Source organism: Panthera tigris, chromosome B1 (assembly GCF_018350195.1).
Source record: "Panthera tigris isolate Pti1 chromosome B1, P.tigris_Pti1_mat1.1, whole genome shotgun sequence".
In the NCBI taxonomy this organism is placed as follows: domain Eukaryota; kingdom Metazoa; phylum Chordata; class Mammalia; order Carnivora; family Felidae; genus Panthera; species Panthera tigris.
The window spans coordinates 17,445,001-17,454,848 of NC_056663.1; the positions used below are offsets into that span (position 1 = coordinate 17,445,001).

At 47.6% G+C, this 9,848-nt stretch overlaps 1 protein-coding gene across 3 annotated transcripts in view; it reads right to left on the reverse strand.

Annotated features, from left to right (window-relative positions):
* FAT1 (FAT atypical cadherin 1) overlaps positions 1-7,453 on the reverse strand; it is a 135,849-nt gene extending 128,396 nt beyond the window's left edge. Inside the window, exon 1 of one of the 3 annotated variants that reach the window (XM_042983010.1) lies at positions 7,110-7,453. The gene's annotated coding sequence lies outside the window, so the exon portion shown is untranslated. Of the gene's footprint in view, positions 1-4,376; positions 4,494-7,109 lie in introns of those variants that run through there. The other 2 variants (XM_042983008.1, XM_042983011.1) reach the window with 2 other exon arrangements.
* Between the last annotated feature and the right edge of the window lie 2,395 nt (positions 7,454-9,848).

The window sequence follows — 9,848 nt, forward strand, 5'->3', positions numbered from 1 at the left end:
GGCTACTTCTACCCTCAACTGCTCTACAGGACCTCACATCCATCCTGGCACCAGACACAGCTTCTCCTGGCATCACAAGTCAGTGTCAAATCAGAGGGCTTTTTCTCAGTACTCCCTGAATTAATGTCACATGTGACACCACTCACTACACCCTTGCGTCCTTTACAGGTCACAGACTGCCTAAAGCATGGTCAATCCACAACACATAAAGGATAAATGACACTGTTTTCCTGATTTTCCTCAACACTCTTTTACACTCTACACTCTCTCGCCTTAAAGTTCGCCATCACAAACTTCTGTCTTCTGACTCTTCTTACATATGCACGTAGTATCGTGCTTCGAGGTCTCATCCACTCATCCACTCAGTCGTACTCAATCGGCCAGGGGCACTTTGGAATCCCACATTCCAGCCTTAACTTCCCCCAGGTGTGGGAACACGCCTCCTGAGATGCCATCACACCTGCCACACAGCCTTTCACCAGCTCCCAACCACAACATGCAGCCATTCCACTCTACTATCCTACTGCACCTCTCCAGCAACGGAACAGTTTCACCGCTTCCCAAATCACTCAGGCTTGCAACCTAACAAATCGATTAAGAAAGAAGGGGCTGGCAGGCATAAAACCTGTGATCTAGCCTTGGCTTTGTCCCTAAATCAATTGTGTGAATTCATGGATGTTACCTAATGCTTGGATTCCATCTCTTTATTTGAAAAACTGTACTAAAATCTTGATAGCCTCCTGCCCTCCAGAGAGACACTTCTCTCCTTCCCCCACCACTTTCCTCTCTCTCTCACACTTGTACAGACACCGATCTTTTATTTCTAACTACCAAACCTCCATATCTGAAGTTATTGAGACTGTGGACAATTTTTTCCTCTCAATTTCTGAAAACTGTTCCCTTTCCATTTCTGTCACCTAGTTCCTATCTGTATTTACTCAGGCACAGGATCTCATAGCTTTCAAAGCAGTATTCCTGTGTTCTTACCGCCCCCCCCCCCCATTTAGCCCATCTACCACAGTCAAATTAATCTCATTAAAACTTCTTTGCAATATTAGTCTAGTTTGAAAATATTCCGTGTTTCCCCTTAGCCTGCTGATTAAGTATATTCTTCTTATAACATGGTATGCTTTCAGCATACCGCAAATCATGTCATAACTAAGGTTTCTACAATTTGCTTTATATGTGTCATTTCCTCTCCTTAAATTATTCCCTCCTGATTCACTCTTCCCTCAGAACTCACCCTATCCTACCTAATATCCACCTACCTGCCATGCCCAGCTCAATGAAGTGCTAGGATGAACTCCCCTGCTCTTATCACACTGGATATAACAATTTTTTGTCCTCCTCCCGCTCTGTGCTGTAAGCTCCCTGAGGGAAGGAAATGTGATTTGCTCACCGTGTATCCTGTGTCTAGCCCAATGTCTGGCAAAGAGGAGACCCACAGTCGCTGAGTTCATGAATGGACAGATGGCTGAGGGTGGAGAATGGAAGGCAGGACTCTAGGAGAGGAGGGGTAACAGGGGAAAATACACATCCATTCTTCTGAAATTAACAGAAAATCCAGGTGCAACCACCAGGCCAGTAACAACAGTGCAGATGGCTCTGATTTCTAGCAGCTGAGCAACAGGGTCACCACCCACCTCAAAATGCTTCCAAATTGGCTGGAAGAGATGCCAGATCAGTTTCTGTGATGCAGAGCTTATTTTGAAGCTCTGTGCTTGGATATTCTACGAAGGATTAAATACCACTTGGTTTTCCTAGTTTGTAAAAAGACTACAGGTTCATCTCCACACATATAATAAACCTTTGGAATTAAGAATTTTGGCAATAGATTTAAATCTGGGACCTAAAGGTTAAGTTTCTAAAAACTTTAAAACATGAAATATACAGATTCATCATCTGACTGAATACGTTTTAAAGTCAGCAAAGAAAATGACAACTCTCTGATCTTAAATGAATTACCTGAATCACTGATTTCAAAAACTTCTTTCCAGTGCCTAAGGATAAACTAACACTTGCAAATTGACCAATTAAGTGAGAAAAAAAAAAAATAGTTTGGCGTCATCGTCTATATAATTTGGTCAAAAGAAAGCTTACCTACTGCAATTTCCCACTCATAAAAGATTAAACAGACACCTAGCCTTATGGCTTCCTGCTATTAAATCAGGTCCTTTAGGCCACAAATTAGGCCACTGAGACAACATTTTATGCAACAATAATGCACTAATTTGATTCAGTTTACTGAGTCTATGTAAAATCAGCCAAACTTGGGTGGAAAGCAGGTGGTGGTAGACTTGATAAGGGAGGTTAAATAATCTGTAAGATCCCTTTCACCTCTAACATTCAAAGAAATAACTGCTTCCAAGGTGGCTCATGAACTAAGTCTAAAGATACACATGAGAGGGGCAGGGTTGCTGGTAAACCAAAACAGTTGTTAGTCTGCACATAATTTTCAGATTCCCATCTTGGCACTTGTCCACAAAGTGGATTAAATGATCTATTAACATGATGAGAACTCACTGGGGGTAACTTCTAGTGACTAATCAAAAGATACAAGTAAAATACAGGTGGCCTAAATGCTTTTATTAAGTCCTCTAACAATCTTACCTTCCTTTCAGAGTGACAAAGAATTTGGCTCATTTAAGACATTCTTTTTCAAGAAATGGGTACACAAATGCACACTTTATTCAAATCAAACCTTACACTGAACCTGTTAAATGCCATGTTTGGCTTAGAGTTAGATCAATTGTTTTTTAAAAATTATGTAGTGTTTTAAGTATTTTTAAATCCATCTTGAAGTTTAATGATGACAGACAATTCCAACTGTGGAACCAAAGCTGTCCTTTTAAAACTCAAAAGATAAAGCCACAACTGACCTATATAACTTGCAGAAAAAACACATTTTCATGAATAACTATCAACTGGATATGTTGGGTTAACCACTCCATCTCCAAGAATGGCACGGGAAAACATCACTAAAACCTAGTTTTAACACGTGCAGAGATCAACTACTGAACCCTATACGTCGCAACCCACAAAGCCTCAAGAGGCTGCCTTTCTAAAAGACAAATAAATGAAGATCATCTGCCTTTTAAATGGTTCCCAATTTTAAGAGTCAGTGTAAATATCCAGGAAAGAAAGAAAGAAAGAAAGAAAGAAAGAAAGAAAGAAAGAAAGAAAGAAAGAAAGAAAGAAAAAGAAAAGAAAGAAAATTTACTCTACCAAGCACAGAGTTAACAAAAGCCACTTAATGAAACTGTAGTTCAAACACATGCCCCCCCCCAAAAAAACTTACATGCATAAAAAATATTTGAGTTTACTCTTCTAAAGCATACAATTGTGTCCCTGTTTTCAAAGCTCTGCAATTCACATCAATGGGAACAAAAAAATCTCAAAGAGACAACAGAAAGTTAGCTTCCTGGAAGAAAGCACTCTAAGTAAGAAAAAGCACTGAAGAATGAGGATCCCTCATTTAAAAAAAAAAAAAAAAAAAAAAAAAGACCTTACAAGTTTCTCCTCCAGGGGAAAAAAAAAAACTAATAAACAGCACATTTTGCAAATGTTTAGCCCCGCAATTTATCAATCGCACCTCGTCTACCTACATTCAACCAGTTAGTACTTAACCCTCAGAGCAGTGCTCCCTCGGGGCACAAAACATCTAAGAGAAACTGCGACTCCATTTCAAAGATCCCATCTCCTTGGCTACTGGCCTCGCCTTTCATCTCCCCAACGCTGGGACTCTCATAAATTGGAAGAATTAACCTAGGGCGAGATCGGTTAAGTCATTAGCGGGCTCGAGAATTACCGGGGAAGAGGAGCGGAGCGCGGCGGCGAAGTTTCCGAGCTCCGGGGCGCAGCGGAAGTCCTCGCCTCGCCCTCCGGCCGCCCGGTAGCCCCGCGCCGCGGCCGCCGCTCTGATTTCCAGCAATGGCTCCAGGACCAGACCCGTGCAGCCCCGGCCGCCGCCGCAGCCTGCAGCCCGCGCGCGGCGGCACTCGGCTCGGCAATTACCATTCGGTTCACGTTGCAAACTGTCCCCCTCCCACCTCTCCACCCCCGCATCCTCCGCCGGCCGCCCTAATCCTGAGCGGGTCCTGAACTTTCCAAGTGGGCAGGCGCCACGGCACTACCAACCTTCCAGCCGGGCTTGCTTTCATCCCTTGTCCCAGAGCACCGGCAGGAGCGCGCTCCTGGGCCGGACGGTGCGGGGAAAGCACCCAAAGAGCCGAAAAGTCCGCCACCCAGAAGCAGCAAGTTGCATGCCTACCGAGCGCAGACGGCTCCGGCCCGGCCGCGCACGGGCAAACGCGGCGCGGCGCTGCGCCCCTTGCCCACCCGCCCTGCAGCCCCAGCTTCGTTTCTAGCAAACTTACAGCAAAGTTGGCCCCAAGTGGCAGCGGCGCTCTCGGGGACGCGCGCCTCGCCGCCTCAGCGCGCGCCCGAGCGGGGGCCAGGTCCTCCGGGGGCCTCACTGGGCCCACGGGTCCGCATGATGTCGGCGGCCCTGCCTCCCTCTCCGTGCGCCCCGCTCGGAGGCCACTGCTCGCCGCCCGCGCGCCCCACTCCGCGGCCGCCGGGCTAAGCACCGGCGCCTCACGCGCTGGACGCGGAATATATCCCTCCGCCCGCAGCCACGCCTGCGAGCGCCGGCGCTCGTTTCTCCCGCGCGGAAACTCGATCTGACTTTCCCTGGCGGCCAGACTCTGAGCTTGCGGGTCTCGGGCAACAACGCCCCGCCACGGGTCAGGGATCCCTTGCCGCCAGAGCCGCCAGCTCCTTCCGAGGAGACGAGCGAGTGCCCAGGGTGATCTTGCGACACTCCGAGGAACAGTGTGCGGCTTGCTCTAGTGCGGATGTTGGTTACGGCTAGCACACAGATCTGTGCAGGGAATTAATATGGAATGTTTCCTGCTAGGAAAGGGGAAACAGTTTAGCCTAAAAAAAAAAAAAAAAAAAAAAGTGAGCTTCCCCCGTCTCCCTTTAGATTGCCTAGCACCTTCAGGGAATTCTTAAATCTGCATTTGAAAGCCTCGGTTCTGGGTCTGCAATTGCTCGGTGGAATAGAATCTTCCAAAAGGTCTCAAAAGGAATGCAGTTAGATCGGATCTACTTCCTTCTGCAGTGTGCACGAAGATCCAGGGAAAATGAAAGCGCTTCCTCTGCCACCTCTTTATGCAGAGCTGGTTAAATCCCATAACCTCCCCGACCCTGGTTACGAACCCCAACGCCGGCCTCTTCCGGCGGACACCCCCGACTCCCACGTCTGCGGGACAAAAGGCTGCTCTGCCGCCTCGTGCGCTTTCCCAGCCGGCAAGTCAGCGGCACAAAGTGTGAACCCAGTCTAATGTTAAACTACAAGTTCCCTAGGGACAAGGGGAAGCCCCCGAGCGTCTAGCTGCCCCACTCGGGGAAGCCCGCCCCCCGCCCCACGCCCGAGCGCGCAGTCCCGGTCCTGGGGCTGTGAGACCATCCTCGGCCCGGGCAAATCAGACGCGGGCTCCGCACAGCTGAGACTCAGCCGAAGCCCGGAGTGGTCCCGGGCATTGGAAAACAGCCCACAAAAGAGGGCGGACATGATCTCGGAAAGTTTGTGGGACTCGAACATTTAACACTGTGAGGACAAAGAGATCCGATTTCCCCGGAACCGGTGGAGGGGACTTCAGGGAGAACTGCGAAGCACATGCGAGCGAGGGTGTCTAGGCTTAAAGAGAGACATTCCTTGGTTCAAAGTTAATGCAGTCTCTTCCTAAACCATATAAAAGAAGGCGTTTGACAAAATGAAGGTGTCTAGCAGGTTATGGCTGGGAAGGAAAAATAACGCCTGCAGAATGAATGTACTGATTCGCAGCACTAAGAGTATCTGGTGTACTCCCTGCGCAGTATTTAGACTACACACATATTCATTCACACACCCAGCAAACACCATCATCCAAACGCTTGGCCATCGTCATAAATGCGCAAAGTGCTCCTGGAGTTACAGGTCAATTTTATACTTGGAACACCTCGAAAATAGACGACCTGATCTCCAAGCTCTACCGGTATGCGCCCCTTGCCGAATTCTAACTCTCACGAAATCACAGTCACGCAAGAACGCCAACAGTGTGCTGGGGGAGTGAGGTAGAGTTGGAGGACAAGGAAGAACACTGAAAAGTAAAAAGACACCATCCCGTAACATAAAATCACAAGATGCTATAAACGCCACGAAAGAATTCCTGAACAAAATTACCATTCATTAATAAATAAAAACGCCTATCGGAGCTAAAACATCTGTTTGGGAATCCCGATTTTCCAGGCTCACTGCGAAACCTAATTGCCTGAAGAAGTTGCACTTTTTCGCCACAGGAACAGCCGAGAGCCAGAGATGGAGATTCCAGACTCGCGACGACACGTTTTTCTGATCCTTTAGCCTAAACGAAACGAAATAGAGATGGCTCTTTGCTACCATCGAATTACCCTCACAAGAAAGAGTAATGTAGTTGAAGCTCTACGTTCGTCCTTTCAATAGTCGGCCCTCCCTAACCTTGTCCCCAAAGGCTTTTGGAAATAAGGGGAATAGGGGACGGTTCCTGAAAACAAAAACGCTTTCCTCCAGCCCTGCCTTTCTATCCAGTCCACCCAAGCCAGTATTTGGAAATTAGAGAATGGGCCGTAATGGGTGGTAAGTGAAGGCTGGGAGCTCACGCCCACGTCCCAGGAGCGCCCAGCAGGTCCAAGTTCTCGGTCCGCGCGGAACCCAGCAGGGATCGCGCGCCTTGCCGGGTGTCCGGACTAGAGGGCGCTGCGCCACTGCAGATCACGCGGCCCCCGTTGCGCCCTCCCTGGGCACCATTTCTATAATAAGTTACATTCAAAATAATGCACAAACAGCATAGCTTTTCAAGTTCTTTTGAACACTGCTATGTACGTATTTTATGAATTCCAAAACCTGTGCAGACTGATCTTTCATTCCCGAGGCATGTACAACCAGAGGGGTGTGCAGCTCGCCAAGAAGAGAGCCTGTAGGATGCACACGCTTCCCTGCACTAGCTCAGAGCCAAACAGCCCCACGTAATTTCATTTACGTTTAAACTTAAATACAAAAGGCTTGCGCTAAACAAAGAACTTACCAGTTCAGCCGAGTCCTTGGATGCAGGCTTTAAAGTCCTCGGTAGCTCCGTAATCCCCACGCAATTTGGATATTTATTAAAAAGCCGTATCTGAAGTACCAACTTTGACTCCCTCGGATCTTCAGCATGTCCCCAACGAGAGCGCGATCCGCCGCCGGCGCTGCCCGGACCCAGGTGGCCACATCTCCGGAGGCTCCCGTCCTGGGTGGAAAGTTGAACACCAAAAGGAGGCGAAATGAGAGTGCGCGAGGGCTACGGAGAGGGCCGAGGAGAAGCCAAGTTTGTCAGGACATGTCCAGGCAGCGAGCCGCTGAGTTTGGGAGTTGCGGCCGGGAACTGCGGCGGATCGCTGCCTCTTTCCCCACTCCCTCCCTCTTGGAGGAGGTGGGGGAGGGGAGGTGACGTCAGCGCCCCGCCTCGCCCCCCGCCCCGCCGCGAGGATGGGATTCTCCTGCGGGGTCCGCCTCCCCGACAGTAGCACCGAGCGAGCTGGGGGCCGGAGCGGTCTCCGCTGCCGCAGCGCTCTTTTCCCGGAGGCTTGTGTCCCTCTCCACCGTGCGACGTCTCCCCGGCTCTACCGCGCGCCGGCGTTCCTCGCACTCAGCACCGGAACGGCCCCGGAGCCCCGCGGCGCGCACCCCTCTGCTTTTCCTTTTGGGCAAGCCCCCTCCCGCAGCGTTTCCCACGCGTCGAACTGCAGGTGATGCTCTCCCTCTTCTGCAGCCGAAATTCGTCGCGACGTGTCGCTTGCCGGGTTTTTGCAGGGCGGAAGCGAGGACAGTCTCTGCAGACTGGCCTGGACGACTTGTACTTTGTAGCCCTCCAACTTCTGGATGTGATGTATTTTAAATAGCTCTTGTCCTCTAGCGCTGTTTGTGGTCTTTGTATTGAAAATCACAGAGCCATATTTTAATTTTCAAATCCTTTGCAACATCGCCTACGTTTTGACACGGTACTCCGAAGCGTATAAGGTTCCGAGGGGTGTGGGGGAAGTGATGGAGGAGAAGCCAATTTTTAACGTTTCTTACAAATCGTCCTTAGGGATAGGGGCCAATACACAGATCAGTCGTCTACTCGTAATGTAGAGCCAGATAAACGCAAACACTATTGAAATTTAATTTATAAATGAATGTGTCGTTTTTATGTAAGCGTCCAGACTCCTGGAAAATATCTACTGTGGAACGTGTGTTGGTTGTGGTTGGGTGTTTTGTTGTTGTTGTTTTTGTTGTTTTTTGTTTTGTTTTTTTTTTTTCCCTAATGCCGCTGATGTACCAAAATAAAATCTATCCTGAACAGCGTGAAATTCCCAGGGTGCCATTTCTGGGAGTTGACACTGTCCACGGAAGGTTGTCATTAAAATAAAGAGGACCCTGAAAAGGGCGGGGACGCTGGGAGCAGGATCTATCAGTACATTTGCAGCCATTGATGTAAATCTGCCTGTCTGTTTAGCTGGTCTTTCTCTTTGAAAGGTAAAGAGCAAAAACCCTGAGGACCCTGGAAACAAGGCAAGGAGTTGAACAGAAGGAAGATTAAATGTTGGAGCATTGTATATGCTTAGCCTTGAGGGAAATCCTGTAACTTCTCTAAATTTCAGTTTTCTCATCTGTGGTAAGGGGATAATATCTGTTTCACTCTGAAAAATGTATTCGTGTATTTATTCATTCAAAAAATATATATTGAATGCCATTTCTTTGCCAGAGAGATAACATTCATTCACGTGGGCCACACTTCCACTGAGCATCATATAAAGTGACGAGAAAGCACACAGTAGTAAATCAATAGCAGTTTTCTTACCCTCTCTATTTTCGCAGCGTGTCAGCTTTCACATCCCTAAAATTAGGAAGAGATAAAGGGAGGTTATCACAAATGATTCGAGATACATTTTGATTTAGAAGGGAGGAGAGGGCAGGGAGAAGCTAGGAGACAGAGAATTTGGGGAAAGGACCTTAGAGGCCTCAGCAGACCAGAGGGCAGTGGAAGGTGCCAGATTCCTGAGGAGGGAGGAGACAATCAAAAGAAAGACTGGCTTGGGAGGCCAGCCTGTCCCTGCAGAGGACAGACTTCTCATGCTTCACTATTTCAAATACACAGGCCCACTCCTTTTATGTCAACAGCTGAAATTAGAAATTGACCACATATTACAAGTTCTCATAAATGAGGCACATCAATTTTTCCCAGATGCTGCTGTGCAAGTCAATTCAGTGTGCTCTACAAGTCTTTAGAGTTATCCTGTAAATCAAAGTTTCCCCATGTAAAAAAAAAAAAAAATCATAAACAAAAGAAACTTATCTATAATTGATGGTATTAATCAAAATAGCTGTTTTTAAAAACACAGCGCGAGACTGGGGCACCTGGCTGGCTCAGTCCATAGAGCATGTGACTCTTGATCTCAGGGTTGTGAGTTTGAGCCCTATGTTGGGTATAGAGATTACTAAAAAAAAAAAAAAAAAAAGAAAAAGAGAGAGAGAGAAAAGAAAGAAAAGAAAAAGAAAGAAAGAAAGAAAGAAAAACTGAAAAAAAATTAACAAAGTAAGAGGAGAGAAAACTTTTAACAGCCTCCAGACCTGCATGGTCCAATACCATAAGTAGACACTAGCCACAAGTGGCTGTTTAAATTTATGTACAATTCAGTTATTTTGGTCTCACTGGCTACAATTCAAGTACACAATATCAGCTTGCGACTAGTGGCTACCTGTTGTTCGGGGTCAATTAAAGAATATTTTCGTCATGACAGAATTC